Source organism: Lissotriton vulgaris, chromosome 8 (assembly GCF_964263255.1).
Source record: "Lissotriton vulgaris chromosome 8, aLisVul1.2, whole genome shotgun sequence".
Classification (NCBI taxonomy): domain Eukaryota; kingdom Metazoa; phylum Chordata; class Amphibia; order Caudata; family Salamandridae; genus Lissotriton; species Lissotriton vulgaris.
The window spans coordinates 586,795,289-586,821,938 of NC_141696.1; the positions used below are offsets into that span (position 1 = coordinate 586,795,289).

General features: G+C 45.7%; 1 pseudogene; it reads right to left on the reverse strand.

Moving 5' to 3' along the window:
- Window positions 1-7,051: 7,051 nt before the first annotated feature.
- On the reverse strand, window positions 7,052-9,315 carry LOC147697757 (E3 SUMO-protein ligase KIAA1586-like; annotated as a pseudogene).
- Window positions 9,316-26,650: the final 17,335 nt, after the last annotated feature.

The following is a 26,650-nucleotide window of genomic DNA, read 5'->3' on the forward strand; positions in this document are numbered from 1 at the left end:
TTAATATCCCATTTCATAGATGGCTTCTGGTTAAGTTTAGGTTCAACCAGATATACTTGGTACTCTGTGATAGACAGGGTTGGTGCAAACTGGAGGATGCACCAGTATGTGAATGTGACAATTTTTCCATACAAGATAACATACACCTTGTGTTATTTTGCCCTTTTTATCAAGTTCCAAGGAGAAAGTATTTGTTACCCTTATTGAAGGAGAAAGCGTTCCTGCAAGCAAAACCCGCTTTTCTGTTTCTACAAATGCTTGATTCTCCCTTGGTAATGTTTAGTGTGGCAAATTATCTTGTGGCTGCTGTTCGAATTAGGAGGAGGAAAGCACAAGCCCAACAACGGGGACTGGGATGATTTAAATATTTCTGGCTCTTTTGCACATAAGTCTTTTATACCTTTTATAGTTCAAAATTGAATTGTATAATATGGAATTTTTTATAAAATGTGTTTTTAACTGCATTGTATTATATGAAATTGCAAAATATGTAATTGGAATGATTTTATATTATAATGATTTTTGTAGTATGCTTTTATGATTTTTAACAAAATCGAATAAAGTGGTTTTGACTGACTGACTGTCTTTAGTTCCAGTACAACCCCTCAATTTCACTGTGGACTGGAGTTGTTGATGGCCACCATGCCCAGCCTGTATGCCTCTTATCACAGGCAGAAGCCATGCTCACGAGGTCTAGGCTTGTCTAGAATATTCTCAGCCTTCTCCTTCAACTATGGGTTATTCTGCTATCTTGTCCTTGTGCCCGGGTGATGCCTGCTTAACGAGGACGTCTGTCTCATGCAGAGAGAATTACTATGCAACACATACGTGCTCAAAGGTCAGGCTACAAATGAAAAGTATGGATATTTAGTGGGTTCTTTTTGCTCAGCCTGTGACCAGTTAGCGTCTACTTTGTATAGATGTTTCCTTATGTATGCATAAGCCTGGTCATTTTTTAGGTCTCGTAGAGAGACCTATGGGGGTGAAACCAAAAAGCTAAACCAGAGGATTTCTAGAAGTGCACGTCCTCGTGCACGAGCTTGCCCGAGCCTTCCAGTAGCATTTCTCCTCCCTTTACCATTTGCTCCTGCCTCCGAGAGCTTCAAAGGGATCTGCTTCCCCGCCCACTGCACTTCACGGCCGCCAGGCCCTGACTCGCATTTCTCCTTCCTTCGTGCCCAGCCCCCCTCCCAGCGCTGCCTTGAAGGCTTTTGTACCTGGGCTCCTCTGCCTCACTTATTTGTTTAGAGAGAGGTGTTAAGTGACTGCGAAAGCCGTGCCATTAGAAACCCCAACCCTACCACCCGCCTGCCCCTTCTCTTTGCCACAGCCTCACCCCCCTTCGTTACCCCTCCCGCTCACATATGAAGACCTCTGCTCCACAGGCACATTCCTTTGGGTCGGGCAGATGACCGGACTACTTGCTGCCCCTGTGCAGGGACGTGTGTGGCCCCGTGGCCACAGGCTTGGCTACTGTTGTGTTCCCTCAGCCTGTCATCCTTGTGTGATCTAGGAAGCACGTTCAAATTATCTTGGTAACAATCTGATATATTGCACAGCGCCCAGTTCAAACAAGCGCCTAGAGTTCATTCTGTTTGCATTGCTGGTAACTGAGCACCTCTCTTCACCACAACCGATTTTTTACATGTTCCTAGAGGTCTTTCAGAGTCCCTATCATTCAGTGCTTCTGCCTGGTAAACACGTCTCTACCTATCACCTACACACAATTTACCCCTGCCCGTAGCGGACATTCAGTTTCAGGGCTAATTAATCAGTGCTTCTCGTAAGGCCTTACGATATGCAGTCCTAATAATTTGGTACTTCATACTCTTACCATACTAATGCCTAATGCCTACGGCGGGTTGAGACTGCACTGCTAATCAATCAGCCCTTCTCACCAGCACCCTGTTCATACAGGCGCCTAGAGGCCATTCACTATGCAGCACTAATAATTACTGCTCAGCATCACACACGCGCCTACAGTACCACGAGACTGTGGTGCTAATACATCAGCACGTCTCACCAGAACCTTGTTCATACAATCACCTAGAGGCCATTCCATATGCAGAGTTATCAGCAAAACAAGCTGAAGGACCTCTAGGCGCTTGCTTGAGCTGGGTGCTGTGAGAAGCGCCGAGTTATTGACACTGCAACCTGAACGGCCACTAGGAGCTTGTGTTAAATGGACGATGTTGAGAGGTGCTGTATTATTAACACTGCAAACCTCTAGGCACTTGCATGAACTGGGTATTATGAAAAGTTGCGTTCTGCAAACTGAAGTCTTCCACCGATTGGAAACTCTATCCACTGGGGTGCAGAGCACCTGCTCAGGGGAGGATTAATGTTAAAACTCCTCCCCATCCATTCATTGGTTTCGTTGCTAGGGATTAAGGCTTCTGTGACACAAGAGCCATAAATAAATAAATACATAATTAATAAATGAACTACCCTCCCTTGGTGGTCGTTTTTTCCTGCTTGAATGAACGTGCGTTGAAAAGGAAAATTGATATAAAATATGGCCACAGGGCCCTATCCAAATAAAACGTCTTAAATCTCGATTTAATAGACTAACACCTCCAAAAATGGAAAGTAACAATATTTATTGAGTGCCAGACCGTATCCTTCAAATGTGTAGGTGTGCGCGTAGGTTACATATAAAACAACGTTTTTTTCCTTCCTCATTACCATCCAAAGTCAATGTTTCCTTCCACTCCATAACTTTCTAAAAAACGCAGGGATTTCACACGAGCTTTTCGCCGTTCAGCACTTTTTACACCTGGATCAGCCCAGCATACATTTAAAAATATGTGAAACCGAGGGAAAGAAATTGAAAATGTTCATGCACATTGTGGGTGTTTACACGGCCCGCTTTCATGACTCTATCCTGTGCATGCCTGCGCCTCCACACCTTGGCATGGTTTAGTGCATGAAAATGTGCACACTCTGCAAAGCCTCCATTTGTAACTGACGAAGTCCCACATAAAACCCTCACCCTCACACCCCCTCACACACCCCCTTACCCTCACACCCTCTCACCCTCACAACCCCTCACCCTTACCCTCACTCCCCCTCACCCTTACGCTCACCCTCACACCCCCTCACCATCTCTCACCCTCACACACTCTCACCCCCTCTCACCCTCACACCCCCTCTCACCCTCACACAACCTCTCACCCCTCACAAACCCACTCACCTTCACACAACTTCTCACCCCTCACCCGCCCTCTCACCCTCACTTACCCTCTCACCCTCACACACCCTCTCACCCTCATACACCCTCTTACCCTCTCACTCTCACACACCCTCTCACCCCCTCACCCTCACCCCCCCTCACCCTTACCCTCACAGCCCCTCACCCTTACACACACTCTCACCCCCTCTCACCCTCACACCCCCTCTCACCCTCACACCCCCTCTCACCCTCACACAACCTCTCACCCCTCACACACCCACTCACTCTCACACAACCTCTCACCCCTCACCCACCCTCTCACCCTCACTTACCCTCTCACCCTCACACACCCTCTCACCCTCATACACCCTCTTACCCTCTCACCCTCACACACTCTCTTACCCTCATACACTCTCTCACCCTCACACACCCTCTCACCCCCTCATCTTCACCCTCACACCCCCTCACCCTCACACCTCCTCGCCCTCACATCCCCTCACCCCCCTTACCCTCACTCACCCTCACACCCCTCTCACCCACTCACCCTCACCCACCCTCTCACCCTCATTTACCCTCTCACCCTCACACACCTCTTACCCTCACACACCCTCACACACCCTCTCCCCCCTCATCCTCACAACCCATCACCCTCACATCCCCTCACCCTCACATCCCCTCACCCTCCCTCACACCCCCTCACCCTCACACCCCCACACCCTCAAGTCCCCAAACTCCCCCACCCCCTCACACCCCCACACCCCTCACCCTCACACACCCCTCAACCTCCCTCACACCCTCTCACACCCCCTCACCCTCACACACCCTCACACCCCTCACCCTCACTCGCCCTCTCAACCCTCACTCACCCTCACCCCTCACACCCCACACACCCTCACCCTCATCACTCAGTACCACCCCAGTATCACTCAGCACCACCACATTATCACTCAGCACCACCACATTATCACTCAGCACCACCACATTATTACTCAGCACTACCACATTATCACTCAGCAACACCACATTATCACTCAGCACCACCACAGCACCACTCAGCACCACCACAGCACCACTCAGCACCACCACAGCACCACTCAGCACCACCACATTATCACTCAGCAACACCACATTATCACTCAGCACCACCACGGCACTACCACAGCATCACTCAGCATCACTCAGCACCACCACACCACCACTCAGCACCACCACACCACCACTCAGCACCACCACACCACACCATCACTCAGCACCACCACACCACCACTCAGCACCACCACAGCACCACTCAGCATCACCCAGCACCACAACAGCATCACTCAGCACCACCACAGCACCACCACAGCACCACTCAGCACCACTCAGCACCACCACAGCACCACTCAGCACCACAACGGCACCACTCAGCACCACCACGGCACCACTCAGCACAACCACAGCACCACTCAGCACAACCACGGCACCCCTCAGCACAACCACAGAGTCACTCAGCACCACCACAGCATCACTCAGCACCACCACAGCACCACCACAGCATCCCTCAGCACCACAACAGCATCACTCAGCACCACCACATTATCACTCAGCACCACCACATTATCACTCAGCACCACCACATTATCACTCAGCACCACCACAGCACCACTCAGCACCACCACAGCACCACTCAGCACCACCACAACACCACTCAGCACCTCCACAGCATCACTCACGGCCTCCACAGCATCACTCAGGGCCACCACAGCATCACTCAGGGGCACCACAACATCACTGAACGCCACAGCATCACTCGTCGCCACCACAACATCACTCTGCACCATCACAGCATCAATCTGTGCAACAATTCAACAACAACTGGGTCAAATATGTTCTCTCAATGTTTCAAGCTTTATTACAAATGTCACAAAAAGATCTTAATATTTCATATGTTATGTCACAATAAAATACACTAAACATAATCTTTACAAAAGTTATTTACAAAAGTTTAAACTATTGCCATTATAAATTACAATCACTTTTATTTAAGTATTAATTATTTTAAAAAATTAAAAGCCGTGGTTATTTGTAATATCATTACATCTAAGTCACGTAAATACAAAACATGGTGCATTACAAATGCTATAGGTGTCACATTTGCGAAAGTTATAACTATTGGCATTGTAAATGACAAAGCTATTAATTTAGCTACTTTCAAAACCAACACATAAATAAAAAAATTGTCATTTACAAGACCAATAGCTCAAACTTTCATAATGCGAGACCTATTGCATTGCAAATGTTTGTTTTATCTTACCCTAAAATGACATCTTTTGTTCACTTTATTTTATTTTGTTTAGTTGTGATATGCTTCACTGTTGCCTGCATCTGACCTTGAATCTGTATTTCATTTGTTTTTCTCTTTTTGGACATGATTTGAACCAGGCAGGAGCACTTTGCTTCTAAGTCTTCCTGGAAATGGTTAACTTTCATTTGCAAAAGCAGTTTTTCACATTCTGCATGCGTTTATACCTCTTGGTAACTCCGCGTTTGAGGGAATCGCATGTGTTTTAACTGATCGCTAGTTCCACACACGATGTTTCTGCACACAGCAGCACACAATTGGATTGAGCAAAATTAACTCATAAAACCGTGCAGAAACTTTGCTCCAGCAGATATGTTATCAGGGCCTGAGAGGTTATAGTCACCTAATCGTGTCAGTGGTCTGGGAGCAAGATATGGATCTTGTGCATAATGGCCCTGGAGATGCGTTTTTGTGGTATTTGGATAGCACAAAAACTAGGTTAAATGCAGCAGGGGCGCTGTACAGAATCATCGCCAATAAAGATGTGCCTGAGGGAATGTTTATGCTTCCCTTTTGTAGCGGATGTGGGGAAACAATGCTGAAAGAATGGCATCTTTGAGAAATTGTTGAAATTCATGGGACAAAGCTCCCCATACGACTTTTCGGTTTGACAACTGTCTGGCTGGCAGAGTCTATAAAAATCGGCGTGGAACTCACCTTAACTTTGGGACCACAACTAAGAATGAGTTGTTGCTTCAGACATTTCCGCATTACATAACGTGTATTTGTAAAGCGCTCGTTCACCACTACGGGTATCTTGGCGCTGAAAAAGAGATGTTTTGTTGCAACCTAACTCAATGGTACTCATTTTATCGACCTCAGATGGATGAAAGGCTGAGTGGACCCGCCGAACTCAGGCCTCTGCAGTAGACGCATTAGTCCACTGAGCCACCAGACCCGTGATAAGTCCTGTCTTATTATGTCATTGATCTCCACAAGTAGCTGTTGTCCCTCGTGCCAGCTCCTCACTGCCTCTGCATTCCTTGAGCTCCTGCTTAGCCAGTACCGTGCCTTGTTTCTGCTGTCTGTTATTCCCTTCACTGCTTTGCACTTTTGTGCTTGTTATTTCCACTGTCTTCTCCCCACTTTCTTCATTGTGCCTGTCATTTCTGCTGTTCTCCCCCACTTCTCATAATTGTGCATTGTTCTTAAGTTGCAATAACTTTAGTGTATTTTGCTATTGACATTGCTTTGCTGTTATTGTGACCCGTGTACTTTATTCTCTATTGTTTCCTTGATGTGCATTTATTGTCACCCTTGTCCAGGGCTTTAAGTGGGAAAAAAAACTGGGGGTGCTCTAAAAGGGGAGTGGCTAATCTCTTAAAGGGGTGTGGCCTATCCGAGTAGGGGCGTTGTCTATCAGAGTAGGGGCGTGGTCTAAATCAAGATAACTAGCATTGTGTGCTAAAGAAAATCATGAAGTCGCATCCAGCAAAGGATAATGAAATAGGCAAAAAATTATATTTATTAAGTATAAGCCATAAAAATACCAAACACTTTAAAAAAACATGTAAAAATTATTTATATTACTTAGAAATCTATTGCAGGATTCCCCAAAACCCTTGAAGATATTCAGTGTGTTTATTTTGCTGGGGTTTCCCACAACAATTTTCTTCAGCGGACCTTCTACCTTTTGCAAGCCAACTCTTTACATACAGCTTTGCGTCAAATGTTTTAAATGGAGGACCATTGAGTTTTACCCAAAGGCATGAAGAAATGGTCTCTACAAGAAGAGAGGCCCTTGTTGGACAAGCAATTAAGTTCATTGCGCTGAAACCTCTCTCGCAATCCGCATTACTTGCTGGCAGGGTTTCCATGCAAACTACTAACTTTTTTAATGCTTCAGGGGTTTTCTTTCCACCAAAATCTTTGAAAAGTCTAAAAGCTTGGATAGTATCTCCTGCTGGCAGCTGAAACTCTGAACACAGTTTCTGGATATCTGTTTCCCCATAAAGAATGCATTCATCACCAGAAGGCAAGTTGCCTGCATCTAGCACACTGAAGCTGGCTATAAGTTCTTTCTCAGAATCCGGGGCACATCGTTTATTTATATTTACAGACAGACTTTGATAAAATTGATTTTGATTAAGGGCAACACAGTTACATCTACCATGGGAAAGAGGAACATTCTTGAATTTGCCCCCGTCCACTGCTCTCTGAGCCACAGAAGCAACTCCCCTGGGGAGTCCTTCATTGCTATAAATATGCGTACTTGACTAACCAAAAGTCTGTGGGCATTAACAATTGTAATATCTCTCCTCTGTAAGGAGAGTGATAAGTCTTTGAGCTCTTGAAGTGCATCACACATTACCCCCAAATCTCTGATAAAAGAATAGGATGTAAGCTTCTTCAAGAGACCTTCATACTTACTCCGGTCTCTTATGGGTCTGGATGGGTCTTTAGAAGCATTCTCAAAATGTTTGCACAAGGCAGGGAAGCAGTTCCAAACAGCTTTCACAGATATGTAACATTAACATTAACATTAACATTAACATTAACATTAACATGCTACCCATCTAGTATCAAGCATTTTCCCTATCTTCTGAAGCTGTACACATAGCTCACTGGCGGCCAGATTTAGCTCTCTCTGTTTTTTTGGTGACATGCTGTATGTGGCATACAATGAGTCCATGAAAATCTTGAAGTGATTGACCCCTGCAACCTCATCAACTGTATCTGCCACAGCAAGTTCTAGTCTGTGAGCCAAACAGTGCCATGTCAGTACAAGATTTGGAAATTCTGATTTCAACAATGCTACTACTCCTCCTTTTTTACCAAACATAACTGCTGCTCCATCAGTACATACCGCAATCAAGATATCATGAAGCAGACTTTTTGTGAGTCCAACTTTTTCAAAGTAGCTTAGGAGAGCGGTCTTTACGCCAATAGCATTAGTTTCTGCCAGCTCCAGGAGGCCGAAATAGATGGTCACTGGGGTACTTTCATTTCCAAAAATGCCACGGAGGTAGATGATCAAGGTAGAAGCATTGCTAATAGAAGTGCTCTCATCAATTAATACTGTGATCTTTGGATTGTGTTGTCTGATATAACAGACCAATCTTTGTTGCATTTCCACTGCAATGTGTTTTATTATTTCAGTTGCAGTCACATTGCTGTGCAAAACACGTCCCATTGCGCTGCCATTCTTTGCCTGAAGGAGAATTAGATCAGGGTGGTCAGTGAAAGGGCGATCTTTTTTTGCCAAGTAGTAGACAGTGTCAAATACCCTGCATGTGCTCTCCATATGTTTTGCATTACATTTGTGTACTGCCACCACCAATGTATTTTTCTGCTGAGCTGTAAGAATGTCCTCAGCTGCCAAGTGACCAGCGCTAGCCTTATGCTCCATAATCTTCTTCCTGAGCTGTTTCTGCCTGAAAGCTTTTCCGTCACTGGAAGGACCAACCTCTCCATCTGCCCACACTTTACTTACGCGCATGCCTTGGGTGTTATTGTGCACTGAAAGACCTGTTGATTTTGCCCGTTTACAGGAAGAACATCCAATATTGCCTGACTTAAGATACAACCATTTATATTCCTCCTGAAAGTAATACCACTGTTTAGTGTTCCAGCAGTCAGGGAGTTTGACAGTTTCTTTCTCTGGCACACGTTGAAGTTTTTCTAATGGTGGACTGTCCCTGTCAGACTCTTGCTGAGTTTTACTAGCTTCATCACTAGTTGGTTGCACTGGACAAGACTCCCCTGGAACACGCTGGCGCTTCAGTGACGGTAGGAAGTCAATCATTGAAGACTGCACAGACTTGCGCTTCAGAGCAGAAGCAGATAAGCTACTAGTAGCCATGGTAAATGTAGAATTTCCTTCTTGGGGGCTGGACTGGTATATCTGAAAAAGAAAAGAAAATCTTGCTCTGCTGGTTTCCTCTGCTGATTTTGGTTTTCAGGTGATAAGGCCTTCCTACACGAAAATAGAATATTGAGCCTCTTATCTGCAACAAAAATTGTATAGTTTACGCCAGTGATCAACAATGTTTAATTGAAGTGCCATTTGGCAGGCAGATGTTACTCTTCATTTTGTGCTGTTCCTGAAAGTATCTCTCATTGTGCAGTGAAGTTGTAAGGTTTTCCTAATCTGGAGATCCCAAAATACGTCTTCCCCGGGTCTCCAAAAGTTCTTTAGATGGCACTGGTTCATCTGTATGTACTGTACTCCAGTCTACTTACTCCTTCCTGATTTGCATACACTGGACTTGTTCGCTGCCTCACACATGGATGCCGGTACACACTGCCTGCACAGTCCTCTCACACACATACTCCCTGCTAAGGCCCGATGTATAGTATTTTGATTTATGTCACACTTACTACCCCTGATTAGGCGTTGCATCGCTTTTTCGGCGAGTAGCATGCTACTACGAAATCCATAAAGGATTAGTGGCCAATTAGTATAGTGAAATATGAAAGTAATTTGAGTGGTGGATGTGTTAGTCATTTGGATTGAGAAGGGTAGTGGAGGGATAGAAGAGGGAAAAGGTATACATTTATATAGCACTTGCTACCCCCAAGGTGTTGAACTGCTTTTTCGGCGAGTAGCACCCTACCCCAGAACACAAACAATACTAAACCCACAGAACAAACCCACAAAGCAGGAATAGGCTACTGCATCACTGCATGGAATAAATAATATCCAGAGGCACTTCCATCATACTGCGTCACTGCATGGAATAAAGAGTACCCATAGGCACTGCTCTCTTCCTACCTCGCTGCACAATATAAAGAACACTCCTAGGCATTGCCATCCTTTTAAATTTGTATATCACTGCACAGTATAATGCATATCCTGAGGCACTGACATCAATCTGCCACATTGCATCCACCACAGCTCTCTGGATATGATTAACTCTACTACCTCAGAACCTAAAGATGTGTCTCAGGTGGTCTGCAGGCAGAACACCTTGGAAGGAGATGTCGCTTGAAGCAACATCAGCAAATCCATTCCTTTCTTCAGCAATGATGGTGGAACGCTGCTGTGGGCAGGAGTCTGAACCAGAACAAAATGCCTTAACCAGGCCAGGCTCTCAAGAACACTCCAGCAGAAAGTGTAGTGAATGGACATTTCATATTTCTTACAAAATAGAAAAAGTTTCAGTTGTGAAAACAGTGGTACACATTTTAATATCTTACCAACTCGAAGCTTTAGGATTTACGGAAACTTTTGCAACAGTCTTTTTCAGAGGGGCATGTTCACTACACGATAGTCATCGGACCTTACTCTGAATCATGGAAAGCCTTTGGGGTGCTAACTAGCAAGCCTACCAGTTCTACAAAAGAGAACATAATTTGTGGCAGCACTCTAAAGTTTGATGGTTAAAGGATATAGGAAAGATCAAACATATACGGCAGGATGTGGGGAGCAATCTCTCCCTACTTTTCACAGGACAGGTTACTTGCCCTTGATCCCCAGGGTACACAAAGCACTTGAAGGTCAGAGGCACACATGGCTATCCAACAAGCATGGCTCTTCAGACAGGCAGACACCTAACCATGCCAATGGCAGACTGGAAAGCAAAAACGTCCTAATTAGCATCTGGGTTGCCAGGAATGGGCGCGCGGGAATGTGCGCCATTAAATGTAAGCATTAAGAAATCTTTGGAAATATACAGGGGATCTCTGGCTCAACATAAACCTTGATCTAAGTTCTGAGTTTGCTGAAGTTTGTACATTGCTAAAACCCCCTTTTACTGCCAGACATGGCTCAGAGAGGACATCAAATTCGAAAAACTACAGGGCAATCCGACTGCTATCTGTGCCCTCTCAGCAAAATAACAATGGTGGATGTGCATGGCCTTCAGCTCTCCAACTGCCTGGGAGCTGCCCTCTTGATAAACTGAGCAGGATATATGGCCCTGTTAGGGTTTAACTGCTGCTCACAGGATTTAAAGAAAAATTAATTTATAAAGTTTTAAATAGCACAAACTTGATCCCGAAGGATACCAGAGCGCTTTACAATTTGAGGCAAAGGTAACAAATCAGGACATTACTTAGTTCTCCAGTACAGACGCAAGTCCTCCCCACCCCTCCAGCACAGACATAGGCCCTCCCCACCTCTCCAGCACAGATACAGGCCCTCGCCACCTCTCCAGCACAGATACAGGCCCTCGCCACCTCTCCAGCACAGATACAGGCCCACGCCACCTCTCCAGCACAGATACAGGCCCACGCCATCGATACAGCACAGATACAGGCCCTCACCACCTCTACAGCACAGATACATGCCCTCACCACCTCTCCAGTACAGACACATGCCCTCACCACCACCCCCAGCACAGACACAGGCCCCCCTCCCCTCTCCTATACATATCCAGGCCCTCACCAATTCTACAGCACACAGGCCCCCATCCCCCCTCCCGCACATATCCAGGCCCCCACCACCTCTCCAGCACAGAGGTAGGCCCCCACCACCTCTCCAGCACAGAGGCAGGCTCCCACCACCTCTCCAGCACATATGCAGGCCCCCACCACCTCTACAGCACAGATGCAGGCCCCCACCACCTCTACAGCACAGATACAGGCCCCCACCACCCCTCCAGCACAGACACAGGCCCTCCCCACCTCTCAAGCACAGACACCGGCCATCCTCACCTCTCCAGCACAGACACCGGCCATCCCCACCCCACCAGCACAGACACCGGCCATCTCCACCTCTCCAGCCCAGATGCAGGCCCCAACCACCTGTACAGTCCCTTTAATGCCCCCACCCCCGTGACTTTCTCCCAACTAAAACTGTACAGTTTTTCGACGTACCATTTGGATAATATACATTTCAGAGTCAAAGATAAGCATCAAGAAACTAAAAGTGACAAAACAATTAGTTGCAGAGTACAGTCCCTTGCCAGGAGGCACTTGTCTGTCGATAACAAAACACGCATAAAAAACAAAGATGCAAGTTTGTGACTAGAATCTACACGTTATGCAAGCTGAAACAAAAAAACGATTATAAGCAAACTGTGGGGATAATCCACTGCACTTACTGATCAAGGATGGGGCTCCACAGGTGAAAAATGCTGAAACTAATTTCCCCGACCTCTCCAATTCTAAACACGGCGCCAATTCATCAAGTGAAGGTCGGGTAGGTCGTGCTGGAGCAGGCTGCCTGGGGGCCTCTGCCTCTTCAGTTTTTCATCATCCACTACGTTGATCCTGTGTTGGTAAAAGTCCCGCGCTGGCACCACCACAATGTTGCTCCTGCCCTGCGATGGTAAAAGTCCCGCGCTGGCACCACCACGACGTTGCTCCTGCCCTGCGATGGTGAAAGTCCCGAGCTGGCACCACCACGACGTTGCTCCTGCCCTGCGATGGTGAAAGTCCCGAGCTGGCACCACCACGACGTTCCTTCTGCGCTGGAAAGAGAGGAGAGAAGGGAAATACTGAGAGAAAATGTCTCTCTTAAAGGATTTCCCTTCCTCCAACAAAGCTCACCTGGCATGACGTCATGCCGTCGTGCCGTGGACGTCATGCCGTGACCACTACTGAGTGAGGAAACTGAGCTCTCACTGCAGTAGTGCAAAATGTCACAGACAGGTTTCCTAAACGAGCAGCAACCGCCAGGGCTTTAAGTGGGCAGAGGCAGAGTCTGAGCACCGGAAGTTTTTTTTGGGGCCCTCGAAACGGGTCTGAAAAAAAAAAATAAAGAACGGACTACCTTTGCCAGCCGGGAAAATAGAGCCCGATAGAGACCCGTTTCGAGGGCCCCCAAAAAAAACTGCCGGTACTCAGACTCTGCCTCTGCCCACTTAAAGCCCTGCCCTTGTCCGTGCACCCTTTTGTGTTCCCACTGCTACCACCGTTTCTTCCCTCCCAGCATCCCTCCCAGGACCTACTTAATGGAGGCCCCAGCACAGCCGCGCAGCTGAGGGCCGCCTCGTCTGCTCCCCTCCACGCATGGAACATGCCCAGCGCCAGGAACCCTGCATCTCATATCACCCGCAGCTACACCAGCCCTGAGATCATAGCCTGGAACCTAGACTCTGCAATAACGACTGCTGCACCTCTCTACGCTCAATAGCAGTACCTTTTTCATGCTACAACTATCTCTTGTCCTGCAACACCAGAGCACATGCAGCCACCACCACCACACCAACCATGACTGCGCCTGAACAACTCAATTGCTTCCTGCTCAAAGCCCAGTCACTCTGCAAACATGCCACAAGATCCGGGACACCTTCACATCCCTCACCTGACATAGTTTTCCTCACCGAGAAACGTCTTAACCCGGCATCTCCACACAACATCACCACAGGTATGCCCAATGGCTACAAGATAGCACAACTGGACAGCATCAACAAACACGGAGGTGGAATCACCATCATCCCCAAGGAAACCATCCACTGTACCACCACTGCAGACGACACTACTCTGATCATGGAACACCTCAACTTTCCACTCAAAACAGACAGCAAAGCAACAATCAGAGGCACCTCCAGGTCTCCGTCCCAGCATATGCGACGCCATCCACAAATTCATTGCACCACAAGCCATTCACACCAAATACTATATCTTACTCAGAGACCTCAATTTTCACCTCAATGATCCTAACAACACCAACACAGCCAACCACCTCGAAAGCATGTAGAACAACAGCCTCACCCAACTAGTCACAAACCCTACACACAACGCCCAACACATGCGCAACCCCATTTCACAGCTAGAAACAGAGTCAAGTATGGCTATGCCACTGAGCTCACCTGGTCGGATCATTGAATCATCCACTTCACCTTCACAGCAGCCCCCAGCACCACCACAAAGACACCCAGCATCTCATTTGGAACAAAGTTTACAAAAGTCAATAGACCAACACTTTCAACACCTACCACCCTGACACTACAAAGAACCTCGAACAAACTGTCAAGAACTTCTCCACCTGGATCAATGACTGTGCTGACAGAATTGCCGCATAAAACCCACCAAAACCAAGAGATCCACCAAACATGTCATTCATTCATTTCAATCTTTATTTTGGTCAATTACAACCATAAAAGATACATTTAAAAATTACAATATGAAAATATCCAAAATTGATCCAACCTTGCGGCAAAACAAAAGGGGCATTAAATGTTATACAGGTTTATACGATCCATTCCAAATACACCAATAAAACCTTTCTAAAATCATAAGTATATTTAAAAGACATTTAAAAACTAGGCATTTATACCATATTAAAAAGAAAAATTTATCCAAACATAAAATACAAAAAATGCTATTGGGGGAAGAAGGGGCATTAATCAAAGTAAACACAACCATTCGGAAAGTGCAAATGGAATACTCTTCTATGCATTAATTAATCAAAGGGTAATAAAAAAGAAAAAAAAATGTTTAGCACTAAAGTTTTAACCCTACTTTATTTCTTGTTAGGTATACAATAAATAAGAACCTGCTTACGCAAAAGACAACCAATTGCGACGTATCAGACTTCAATATACGTTCGGCCTCGCTGCAGCTTCTAACACCCACATTTCTACAGAGTGGTCTAATCCATTGTTTTCGCGCTAATTTGTATGCAGGGCAAAAGAAAAGTACATGTACCTCATTTTCCTTGGCCTCTTTTGTGCATAGAGAACACCAATTGTGACTACTCTCCTCCTTGTTTATGCCCCATCTAGATGTGTTTGCATTTATTTGTAAAACCCCATATCTAATCTTCAGAAGTAGGGATTTCGCTAGCGGGGGACGCACCTCATCCAAAAAGGGTTCAAATTGAGCGACATCTTTAAAAGCCATACATTTCAAGGTAATAGACCCAACAGAGGAACTATATAACATGCTATTAGTTACATGGGTCCAGAAGGTGGATTTCAATAGTTTCTTACAGGATGTAGTCAGCTGTAATGGGTGCTCCCAGTAATGGGATAAGCCCAGCTTCTTCATCCATGATGCCACATGTTTGAACCAATGAATATTCATACTTTGATCAAACTTCATTATCTCCTCTAAGCCTTCTCTATAATGTAACAGCTCAGGGGTTAACCAAATCCTAACCCAAAATAGCAATGGTCTTAATGCTGCATGATAATCAGTGCGTTTAATATTAAGATCCATAGCTACAGGGATTAGGGGCGTTCTTATCGGGAGATTTAATAGTTTCCGAAAAAAAACATTTTCTTCCCGTTCAAAATTCTTTTTGCAGTATGGCCCCCATATCTCTGCTCCATAGAGCAAGGCCGATTGAGCTTTATACTTTAAAACCTCCAGAGCAGGTGAAACTGCCTTGGAAGAACTAGCCCCATGTTTTTTCAATATAGGAAATGAGTTTTGAAGCATAATTACTCTGTTCTTTTCTAATTGCTCCTTCCAGCACAGTTTAGTATCCAAAGTAATCCCTAAATAGGGCGATAATTTGCAGGGTCATATCAATTACCCTTTTTTAAAACTGTCACAATCTCTGCCCCTTTCCATGTTTCAGGAATTGGAGTACCAGCAACTATTGAATTACATAAAAAAATGTATATACGGACCCAAGACTTCCATATCATGCTTCAATAGGTCTCCTGGGATTTTATCAGGCCCAGGAGCCTTACCAGTTTTAATGGCCTCTATTGCTCTTACGGTCTCTTCTAAGCTAAAATGCATATCAGCGGCCTTTGCCGCAATTTCTAAATCTTTATCTATTGTAACTTGCTCCCCAGTATTATCAGAGTACAGGCGGGAAAAATGCTCAACCCAGGTTTCTTCATCTAGAAAAAGGTCTTTAGCAGTCCTTCCTGTCTTATTACCTTTCTCGATTAGACTCCAGAAGGCAGCCTGGTCTTTAGACTTAGCTGCATTTATTAGGTCAGTCCAAATATCATCCTCCCAGGCTTTTTTTGCATCTACAAGCGTTCTCTTGTAGTTATGCCTTGTTTCCCTTATTTCTGATATATTTTTAGATTTGATTGCCTGAATTAAAGTAATCTTTGCTAACCTGCAATCTTTGTCATACCAAGGGTTTCCCGCCTCACTTTGATGGTTATCTCCTCCCTTTCTCTCTTTAGATATATTGCTTACAAACGGGGTCAGAGCATCTACCAGATTGTTATGAAGGTCTAATACTCGATTCTCCCCTGCAGAAAATCCTAGGAGTGGTACAATTGTGTCGGCAAAGGTGTTATAAATGTTCGTCATTACTGCATTTTTAGCTAGAATATACAGTCACTTTAGGGCTCGCCTGTTGTTGCTTATTATAAGCTCACAGATGGCTGGATCCACCTCTTCAGTCCCCACAGTGGTAGATCTGAAAATGTGTGTTTCTAATAACAATTGTAGGGGATGATGATCACTCTCCGTTCTGGGGTCAATTTTAAAATCAATGGCGTAATGCCAGAAGTTTATTGAAACCAATATAAAATCTATTTGGCTCTGTGACCAACCTCTGCAAAATGTATATGCATTTGGTCTATCTGAGGTCAAACGCACGTTGCATGCCCTCAGATCATGACCTGCAGTGAGCTTCATGATTTGCGCTGCTGCAACAGTACAGTTTACCTCTATTTTACTTTCTATAGTGGGGATATTATTTGCCATATTATGATCTGCAAAAAGATTTCCAAAGCCTGTTGTCGGTTAGAATTTAAAATTTCAATCGCCACCGACAAGTATCCGGGACGTAGGTCCTAATGTATCCAAGAAGGAATCAAGATGCTCTATTAATATTGATTCTCTGTAAGCTGGACTTGGCCGACTATAGATATTAATTAGGTATAATTCCTTACCATCTTGTGTAATAATTTTTACTTCCACCAGATCCTGTGACTGGATATACAATGGAATGATATCTATTTCAAGGCCTTCCCCTGACAGAGGGACTAGCGTTTACACTAAATGTTTTAAAGCCCAATCTGTGTGGGGTTTCCAGTGACCATGTCTCCTGTAAAATGATTATATCACTCTGTTCTATATAATCATTCCATGTCATATCAATTAAGTTCTTATTAAGACCTGCTATATTCCAGGAAATAAGTTTCACTCCCAGTCCTCTACTCAATTCAATTTGTTCATGGCCCACATTCTCATCCAAATCAATTTGTGCATTAGTATCCTCAAAATACCCTGAATATATCTCTAAACTAGGACTTTGTAAGAGGAGGGCAGCCTCTAAGCCCCCCTTATTGGATAGCTCGTTTGTCCCCTGCAGGGTAGGTATAATCTGTACATTTTGAGGATAGTCAGATACCATAGAACAATTTACCTGGGATACTGAAGAAATTGTTATTCCACATAGTCATTCTAGGTCTTCTAAGGTGGATAATCCTTCGAACCTATTTGCTAAAGGAACACTGGGGTCCTGGTTATTGCTATTAATACCAACCAATGGCTTATAAAAATAACCCAGTGGGAGAGTGCCGATGCGCGTGTTCTGGGGGAAGGTCTCTTCTCGGAGGTCTAGTATTCTCCTAGCTAACTGTGGGCATCTAAAATTTATCACCACACATTCTCCTGTAATATTCTTTGAGGAATTCCCCAACCACCCAACTCTACGAACCATCAGGATATCTCCAGTATTTGCTGGGTGAAATCTCTTAAATTTCGCTAACCAATCCACTGCTTTGTTCCGCAAATTGGTCCAAGTTTCTTTTTGCTCTCTTCTTAGAGGTGGAACTCCGGTTAACACTACTACATAGGGGGAAGATGCGGGTGCTAACTGTAGGACATCAGTATTGGGTATTAGATCAGTGCTTTTTGGGCTATGTATTAATGACCTATCAGGGTGGGTACTTAGGCTATCAGGGGCTGTTTGTATTGGGAATCTTTTTATTGGGCTCCCCTGTGTGCCAAGCGTTCCCTTGTGCCCACCCCTCTTACATCTCTCCGTGTGATGTACGATATTATTTAGTCTTATCACACGAACATCCCTATGCCCATTATCTATCCCTTCTCGTTTGTCCTTACCCTGAGAAATGCCAACCTTCCCATGCTGTTGTATTTGGGATTGTATTTCAGCACCTTCCTCCTGAGTAGTTGAGGAAATAGGGGCATTAGACCTTCCAGAGTTCCCCATTAGGTTGCAAAGCTGCTCAAACTTGTTATCTAGCTGGCGTAAGTTCGCTCTCATGCGATCTTCTACTTTATCCAGTCCTGCCTTAAGCCCAGCTTCCAGGGAGAGTTTAATTATACTCTCCAACTTCCCAGTTAAATCTTCTTACCAAGGGGTATGTGGTTCATAGTCTACCTCAGTTTACGTGCTCACAGATTTTTTTAATGCCCTTTGAGTTACTGTCTCGCAATCTTGTTTTGTCAAACAGACTGTCCCCCCATATTTCTTTGACTTTTGATTCCTCAAAGCATTGGCTTTCTTTTTTGTACAATAATCTTGTCCCTTGCTCCCCAAAGCTGGCCTTTGTTTGCCCAACCTAGATGACATAGCAGGGATAGTTACGCTATTCAATTCGTCGTGTGTACCTAGTGAAGAAATGGTGGGAGTATTGGACCACCGTGATTCATGTGAGGCCATTGTTATTGGACTCAATGGTTCGATATACCCGGTATCTGTCAGTTTAGAAGAGAGACAAATAACCTGCCTATTCACATCACTCAAATTTGGTACCTCAGTATATCCACCTGAGAGTTCAGTCCAATGGTAACAGTGCTAGCAGTCCCTACATCATGATAATCTATGTTAGCTCAATCTGTGGTTTGCACAACTAATACAGGGGATCTGGCTTTGCCTATAGCCCCTAGAGATGATCTTTTATGACCCAAAGATGAGCCTAGAGAAAGTATTTTTTCCGTCAAGATTATTTCGTGCTGGAGGACTGATTCAGCCCTATTTAAAAAAGCATCCAGAGTTCCAACCACACCACCCCCTACCCTCTGCCTAGTTATTTTCCGTTTGGTTGCCAATTGTGACAAAAACAAGGTCTACAAAAGGAAGTAAAATAACCTAGATGGCACTAACCAAGTTCACAATGGTCCTTAAAGCTGGTGGATTGCAGATGGAAAGGGAGGTGGCCCAGCCCGGCCCCCTCCAGCTATGATGGGCACGCCCGCGCGCGTCCCGCAGGAGACCGAGCATCCTTTTGTGCGCCTCCTGGTGCTCTGGCTTCCGTCAGTGGTGTGCACAGCGCAGGGGATGCTGGGAGGTGTAGTTCTCCTCCCTTCCGGCGTCCGTCTGCGCAATAATGGCCCCGGTGACTCTCGACGGTGGCGGCTGCTATGCCCTCAGTGCCCCCAAAAGGTAAGATGCAGACAACTGACTCTTGGCAGTGGCGGCAGGTCAAAAACGAGCTCCTGCGCCGCTGGAGCCCAAGCGTCCTTTTGTGCGCCTCCTGGCGCTGTGGCTTCCGTCAGTGGCGTGTACGGCACAGGGGACGCTGGGAGGTGTAGTTCTCCTCCCCTCCGGCGTCCGTGTGCGCTATAATGGCCGGGTGACTCTCGACGGTGGTGGCTTCTATGCCCTCAGTGCCCCCAAAAGGTAAGATGCAGACAACTGACTCTTGGCAGTGGCAGCAGGTCAAAAACGAGCACCAAACATGTCAGTTGGCTTACCCCAGAATTACGAACCACCCATATGCAACTGCAAGCAACTAGAAAGGAAATAGCACACCAGCAATGACCCGACAGACCGCATCATCATTAAGACATCTCTCAACCACTACCACCAACTCCTGAAAAAGAAGAAAAAGAATACCCTAGCCGACCACATCGAAGCCAGCTCCAACCAAAGCAAAGAACTCTTCAGCATCATCAAGGAGTTCTTCAACTTCTCAGCAATCGAAAGCATCATCACCCCTTCCAAATAACTCTGCACCACCCTGGTGAACTTCTCTACAATATAATCGCCACCATCTACAAGCACTTCGAGCCCCAACCCTCCGCCTACAACACCCTCAGCCTCCTCGCACTCACAGAACGCAAGCTTCAATCACTGGATCACAGCTTGGGACCAGCTCACCACTCAATACATCACAGCTATCATGCACTCCATTCACTAAGGAGCACCCACAGACACCTGTCCCCACCACATGTTTAACCTCGAAAACAAGACCATCAGCAACAACCTTACCTCCATATTCACCTCAGTCACTTTTCCAGAAAAATGAAATCAAAACCCTTCTAAAGATACTGTCTGCAGACCACAGCAAGCTTAAGAAGTACCAGCCCATCTCTTTGCTCCCCTTGCCCTGTCCTCGAAAAGGTCATCAGCCACCAACTCATGGAATACCTGGAGATCTTCTGGGCCCATCCCAATCCAAATTACGCAAGAACCACAGCACCTAAATTTCCCGGATCACAGCCACTGATGACATCAGAACCCTCCTTGACTGGGGAGAAACGGCGGCCCTGATCCTCTGCAACCCCTCAGCAGCCTTTAATACTGTGTCCCATCACAGCCTGATCAAGAGGCTTCATCAGATCGGTGTCCAAGAGGATGCCTTCAAATGGATCGCACCCTTCCTCACCGGAAGAACCCAGAAAGTCTGCCTACCTCAGAACCCAAGATCATCATTTGCGGCGTCCCTCATGGCGTATCCCTCAGCCCTACTCTGTTCATTGCCTACATGACCCCCTAGCCAACATCGGCAGAACCCATGGACTGAACATCATATCCTATACAGAAGACACCCAGCTCTCTCTATCAGAAGAATCATCCACCATGTTGGCCAATTTCCACAGGTGCTGACCAGCATCGCAGACTGGACACAAAACATGTGCCTCAAGCTCAACACAGATAAAACAGAAGTACTGATCTTCAGGAACAACACAATCTGGTGGAACTACTCCTGGTTGCCTGCTGAACTCAGACTCTAGCCCATTTCTACAGAAGACGCCCAGGACCTCAGCATCATCCTGGACAGCAAAGTCACCATGAAAAACCAGATCAATGCAGTCTCTTTTGCCTGCTTCCTCACCCTTCGCATGCTCCGAAAGATCTTCAAATGGCTCCTACCCAGCAACAGATGTACCATTACTCACGCCCTCATTACTACCCCCCTAGACTACAGCAACACAGTCTATACAGGAATTACCACTCACTTTCCTAAAAAGACTGCAGACCATACAGAACTCTGCGGCCAGACTCATCCTCGACCTTCCCAAACGAATCCACATCACCCCTCTCCTCAAGAAACTCCACTGGCTCCACGTCCACAAGAGATGCCAATTCAGGATGCTGAACAATGCCTACAAAGCCCTGCATAATCAAGGAGTGGCATACATCAACCACCGCCTGAGCTTCCACCAACTCCGCAGCACCTGTGCTCCACCTCCTTCACCCTCGTTCACACCCCCGACATCTGCCATAGCAACAGTGGAGGATGCTCCTACTCCTACTTCACTGCAAAGTCCTGGAACAGACTCCACCTCCACATCTGGATCTCACCCTCTCCAGGAATTTAGAAAGAGACTCAAGACCTGGTTGTTCAACTGATTCCACCCAAGCATGTGGCTCTCAGTGCCTGGATACCCACGTAAGTGATTATCAGAGTTCTATAAATCCTGTTTGATGTTGACTATGATGACACAAAGGCCCTCTTTGCAACAAGCACAAAAACATTACATAGAATTAACATTCCAATGCTCAGCAGATTGTTGCTGTAGTCAGTTTCTGAATTACATTGCATAGTTAAGTGTTCCAGCATGTGCAGTGCAGAATTCTACTAGCACAGATTTCTTTGCGAATGGTGAGGCAGGTTGTTCTGGAACTGAAATACTCAAAACTCATTTCCAGTTTTGAAATACCAGTTGGTCTTGTGTTCTGGAACAAGCATCTGGTGGACTGGTTTGCAATTGCTGACAATTTTTTTAACAGAAGAACGGCACCACGCTGTGTGCCAGAGGGCATAGCTACTCAAGTTTTTTTTGCAGCCGCTCTAGTAGATTTTCTTCTTCAGCGGCATCCTCATGATCACGAATGGCAGGGACCATCCACGTTAGAAAAATCTTGTCGGATATGTTCCTAGTGACCAGAAATCACGCAAGGAGATGCCATATCTCACTTATGCTCACAAACTTACCATAATGGAGCCTCACCCAAGAAACAATTCCACCACGCAGTGATTGGCAGAATTTGGCCAGAACTCCACATTACAAGAGTTACTTGGACTTGCAAAAATGATGCCTATTCCATGGGCAGAACAGAATATTCCACCCACCCCTACTTTACACCACTCCACTCAATGGCACTCTGGTCTATGCCACTCCACTCTACTCCACTCCATCCCACTCCACTCAGCACCACTCTAATCATTTCTACTCCACTCTATGCCACTCCACTCTACTCTATACCACTCCACATCCCTCTACCACTCTACCCTATGCTACTTTATGCCACTCCAAGCCACACTAATACACACCACTATTCTTCATGCCACTCTACTCCACTCCATCATACTCTATGCCACTCTACTCTAGGCCACTCTATTTAATGCCAATTTACTCTATGCCACTTTATGCCACTCCACTCTATGCCAGTCTAAGCCACTCAATTCCACTCTACATCACTCTACTCCACTCTATACAGTCTATGTCACTCTTCTCTCTGCCACTCCCTTCCACTCTGCACCACTCTACTCCACTCTACTCCACTCTAAGCCATTCTACGCCACTCTACTCCATTCTAAGCCACTCTCAACCATTCTACACCATTCCAGTGTCTAGGGCACTCCATTCTACTCTATGTCATTCCACTCTACTCTATGCCATTCAACTTCATTCACCTTTATGCCACTCTACTACTTACCACAACATGCCTCTCCACTCTACGCCATTCCTCTCTACGTCTACGTCTCTCCACTCCTTGCCACTCCACTGCATGCCACTCCACTGCACGCCACTCTCCTCTCCTTTCCTCTATTCCACTCCACTCTACGTCATTCCACCCCACTCTCTGCCGCTCCACTCATTTCCAAATCACTACACTCCACATCACTTCACTCCACTTCAGACAATGCCACTCTGACACTCTGTGCCACACTACTTAATGCCACTCTGCTCTACGCCACTCTCTATGCAACTCCAATCTATGCCACTCCTCTCCATGCTTCTCTATACCAATTTACTCTACAGCACTCTATGCCACTCTACTCTTCACCACTCTATGCCACTCCACTGCAGTCTTCGCCACTCCACTCCACTCTACTTCACACCACTCCACTACACACCATTCCACTCTATGCCCCTTTACGCCACCTTACTCCACTCTACTCCAATCTATGACAGTCCACTCCACTCTACTCGAGACCACTCCATTCCACTCCACTCTACGCTACTCTACTCTGTACCAATCTACTCTATGCCACTCTATGCCTTGCCACACAACTCCAATGCTGTCTATGTTACTCAACAACACTCCACATCATTCCACTCCACACAATGCCACTCTATGGTACTCTACACCACTCCACTCTAAGCCAACTCTATTCTATGCCACTCAACTCCATGCAAGTCTACTCTACCTCACTCTACTCTATGCTATTGCACTCTATCCTACCCCATTATGCCCTATGCTACTCCACGCCACTTCACTTTATGTCATTCTACTCTATGACACTCCATTCCATCTACATCACTCTAAGCTACTCTACTCTACGTCATTCTACTCTATCCACACTACTCTACGCTTTTCAACTCTACACCACACCACTCTTAGGCCACTGTACTCTATGCCACTCCACTCTATGCTAATCTACTTTACGCCTCTCTACACTAAGCCACTCTATGCAACTCTACACCATTTTATGCCACTCCACTCTATTCCACGCTGCTCCACTCTTGTCTGACACAAGGCTCTATGCCACACCACTAAAGGTTAGCCATGCTGAACAGCAGCCACACTACTGTACGACATGGCTAAAAGACAGTAGCAAAGTCAATAACTCTCACATAGGTGAAACCTATTGGCTATATCAATGGTTGTTTCCATATGTCACCAAGTGTCTTGTTGTAAGCATAATGTTGATACTGAAACTTCTTCATTATATGACATTTTAGGAAACATTTACTTAGTGCTCCTGTGCTGTAAAGTGTGTTTTACCTCTGGTCAACATGGTTATGTTACATTATCTTTTATTCCCTCTGCTACAAAGCTGACACATTTGCAACATTCTTATGTGTAACATGTCTATGGCTTTATTGTACATGAGTGACTTCATCCAGTCAAATGTGCAAAACTTCGAGTGACATTCACTCACAAGTAAAACCAAGCAATGAAGTCCATGTAATGAGATACATATAATTATTCTGAGCAATTGTAAGCACTAACATGCTTCGAAACTGCTGCCAAGCCCTTGAAATGGAAGTTCACTAACCTACTTGCCATTTCTAAGATGATTGGTGTACTAGACAAGATCCTCCAGCAGGTACTGAGAGAGTGGGAAAGAGACAGATAGAAGACCCACTCATTACTGATTGGCAGGCATTCCTTATTCAACCCTGCATTGACTACCAGAGTGAATCTGGGTAATTCTCCTACTGCATTTAACCTGCTGGGATGGGCAGGTGAGTGGACCAAGAAGAATCTGACTAGCACTCCCATGCACAACACCAGTTCTAGTTACAGTTCAGGACTGGCCCAAGAGTCATCCGGATGGGGTTGGCATGTATTTTATTGGTTCGGCCTGTATTTTATGGCCATCTAAGTAATCAAATTGGGAAATTCAGTGAATATGGTATATATATTTCCCTTTTCAAACACAAACCTGATTCAGAAAACGGATCACTGAAACAAAATATTGTGTGAACAGAATTTTGTGCAGAAAATATCGAGGACCAAAATATCAAAACGTAAAGTGCAAATAGGTAAAGATAGATTTACTATTTTTAACTCCACTTCTACCTACCTTGAAGATATATGTATGGTCAAGGCACTTGTATGTGGAATTATATATAGTAATTCTTTGCTTACTTATAGAAACTTGCCTTCACAATATTTCTGTCCTCTATATCCTTGATATGATATTTTGTTCCACAATATTTATGTTTCTGATATTCTGTATAAATACTTAAATAATTGTCATATTACCATGGAATCCTCAATTTTCCTAGTTTTTTCACTTATAACTCTGGCAAACTTTCCAGAATGGCAAAGCGTAAATAATTAAGGCCAGATTTTTTTCATGAAAGAGGTCACGATGAACCCCGCCCAATCTATCCTCATGGCTCATCTCAGTCATCATGATCCATCTTTGCAAGTCAGTGACAGGCTCCAGGCACGTTCACTAAACCTACTTGCAGTCTCTGCATTCAGTCTACTCGGCATGTGTGGAACCGGGTAGATTTGTGGTTCTCTGGTGGTCTCAGCTGGACATCAGTGTCCCTGATGCTGAAGTCAGTGGTACCCCAGGCCTATCATCTCGTGCTGCTCTGTGCACTTTTTAAGGCTGTCCTCAGCTGAATTTAAACTGAGCTCCCTTTGGAAGGCAAAGGGAACTTGCCGGTGAGGTGTCAGGCCTCGGTGGTGCTGATGACCATTGGCTTCTGCAGTGCATGCTTAGGTCTCTGCTGCAGACAACATGTCAGTTGAGGTAGCAGTCAGGCTGTTGCTTGGTAAATCTGGTGCAAACGATTACAGTCACGGACAGTGGGACAGCCTGTGACCTGTCCTGATTTCAGAATGGGGGCTGTGAGCAGGCGGGCAACTAAAGCCAAATTTAGGCTGAAAAATATTTCGGGAAGGAGCTAATTCTTCCAACCATAGACAGAGTGATTGAGAGAAGGGATGTAAACACAACACAAGCCTAATTTACGAGTAAATCATCTTTTAAAGACCTGTTAAGTACTCGGGCCGGCTGCAATTAGATGGTCGCCAGCCTGCAAAGCTGTGTCAGCCCGGGCTGACACACACGACGGGGGGGGGGGGGGGGGGGGGGGGGAGGGCTGAAGCCCTATGAGCCCAATGGGTGTTGCGCGCCTGGCGGTGAGGGTGGCAACACCGGATCCCAATGTTGGACCACCATGAAATGAAGTCCAGCTATTCTACACTTAGTACCCACTGCCGCCAGTCTGCATCACAGGCACAGCTTGGATGCACTGCTCTGCAGCAGTGAACGCAACCACATTGGACTCCTTGGTGCCATGATGTTTGTGATCACGCCACCACCCTGTCTGGGCAATGGGCAGAGACAACGGCAGGCTAAAAAAGTCCTTAAAGTCACTGAGCAGCCCAGTGTCAGAGCACTGGGAGGACAGATCAGGATGCTACATGGGAGTAGAGG